A 2,500-nucleotide genomic window follows, 5' to 3' on the forward strand; every position below is an offset into this window, starting at 1 on the left:
CCGAGCGCGAGCGCCTATTTTCGGATAAGTTGGGACGACTTCCACGGTCCGTATCTCGGTCATTTCTCCACCTTTTCGGATGGAACCAACGGTGTCGCGTTGCCCCGGTCCCCGCCGAGGGCCCTGGGGCGTGGGATCCTGAGTTTTCCCCGTGCTTCCTGTGGTTTTCGGCCGTGGAAAAACCCTAGGCGCGCCGGTTCTCGGGACCGGGCCGAGCGCCGACCTCTGTCCGAGCGCGAGCGCCTATTTTCGGATACGCCGAGTCGATTTCAACGGTCCGTATCTCGGTCATTTATCCACCTTTTCGGGTGGAACCGACGGTGTCGCGTTGCCCCGGTCCCCGCCGAGGGCCGTGGGGCGTGGGATCCTGAGATTTCCCCGTGCTTCCTGTGGTTTTCGGCCGTGGAAAAACCCTAGGCGCGCCGGTTCTCGGGACCGGGCCGAGCGCCGACCTCTGTCCGAGCGCGAGCGCCTATTTTCGGATACGCCGAGTCGATTTCAACGGTCCGTATCTCGGTCATTTATCCACCTTTTCGGGTGGAACCGACGGTGTCGCGTTGCCCCGGTCCCCGCCGAGGGCCGTGGGGCGTCGGGTCCTGAGTTTTCCCCGTGCTTCCTATGGTTTTCGGCCCTCGAAAAACCCAATTCGCCCCGGTTCGAAAAAGCGGCACTTAGAAGAAATTTCGAAAAAGTGCGCTCACTTGGAAGCCGTGTTCCTATGTATGTGCCGGGAGTGTCGCACACAACCCACACAAACTCGACCAAACATGCTCTCTGGCCCATGTTGCGCAGCATCCCGGTAAACTCGGCCAAACATGCTCTCTGGCCCATGTTGCGCAGCATCCCGGTAAACTCGAACCAAACATGCTCTCTGGCCCATGTTGCGCAGCATCCCGGTAAACCTCCGCCGCGGTTCTCGGGACCGGGGCCGAGCGCGAGCGCCTATTTTCGGGTAAATTGTGACGACTTTTGACGGGCCGTATCTCGGTCATTTCTCCACCTTTTCGGGTGGAACCAACGGTGTCGCGTTGCCCCGGTCCCCGCCGAGGGCCCTGGGACGTCGGGTCCCGAATTTTCCCCGTGCTTCCTATGGTTTTCGGCCGTGGGAAAACCCTATTCGCCCCGGTTCTCGGGACCCCGGCCGAGCGCCGACCTCTGCCCGAGCGCGAGCGCCTATTTTCGGGGTAAATTGTGACGACTTCCACGGGTCATATCTCGGTCATTTCTCCACCTTTTCGCATGGAACCAGCGGCGTTCCACTCCTCTGGCCCCTGCGCAGAGCCCTGCGTTGTGACATTTTGATAAAAGCATCACCCTGGGTGGCCCTGGGAGGCGTACCTATTTTTTTGGCATAAAGAGGGGCGATTTAAAACGGGCCGTATCTCCGTCACTCCTGCACCTTTTCGCATGGGATGAACGGCGTTCCACTCCTCTGGACCCTGTGCAGAGCCCTGCCTTGTAACATTTTGATAAAATCACGTTTTTAGCCATTCTCCCGTCGGTGGCCCTGGGAGGCGTACCTATTTTTTTGGCTTAAAGAGGGGCGATTTACAACGGGCCGTATTTCGGTCACTCCTGCACCTTTTCGCATGGGATGAACGGCGTTCCACTCCTCTGGACCCTGTGCAGAGCCCTGCCTTGTAACATTTTGATAAAATCACGTTTTTAGCCATTCTCCCGTCGGTGGCCCTGGGAGGCGTACCTATTTTTTTGGCTTAAAGAGGGGCGATTTACAACGGGCCGTATTTCGGTCACTCCTGCACCTTTTCGCATGGGATGAACGGCGTTCCACTCCTCTGGACCCTGTGCAGAGCCCTGCCTTGTAACATTTTGATAAAATCACGTTTTTAGCCATTCTCCCGTCGGTGGCTCCTCTGGCTCTCTGCTCCCCCAGCCTGGGCTCCTCACCTTGGGCCACAGCCCCCTGCTCACAGAGCCCCCTGCTCCTCTGGCTCTCTGCTCCCCCAGCCTGGGCTCCTCACCTTGGGCCACAGCCCCCTGCTCCTCTGGCTCTCTGCTCCCCCAGCCTGGGCTCCTCACCTTGGGCCACAGCCCCCTGCTCCTCTGGCTCTCTGCTCCCCCAGCCTGGGCTCCTCACCTTGGGCCACAGCCCCCTGCTCACAGAGCCCCCTGCTCCTCTGGCTCTCTGCTCCCCCAGCCTGGGCTCCTCACCTTGGGCCACAGCCCCCTGCTCCTCTGGCTCTCTGCTCCCCCAGCCTGGGCTCCTCACCTTGGGCCACAGCCCCCTGCTCCTCTGGCTCTCTGCTCCCCCAGCCTGGGCTCCTCACCTTGGGCCACAGCCCCCTGCTTCTCTGGCTCTCTGCTCCCACAGCCTGAGCTCCTCACCTTGGGCCACAGCCCCCTGCTCCTCTGGCTCTCTGCTCCCCCAGCCTGGGCTCCTCACCTTGGGCCACAGCCCCCTGCTCCTCTGGCTCTCTGCTCCCCCAGCCTGGGCTCCTCACCTTGGGCCACAGCCCCCTGCTCCTCTGGCTCTCTGCTC

Source organism: Solea solea, unplaced genomic scaffold (assembly GCF_958295425.1).
Source record: "Solea solea unplaced genomic scaffold, fSolSol10.1 scaffold_93, whole genome shotgun sequence".
NCBI lineage: Eukaryota > Metazoa > Chordata > Actinopteri > Pleuronectiformes > Soleidae > Solea > Solea solea.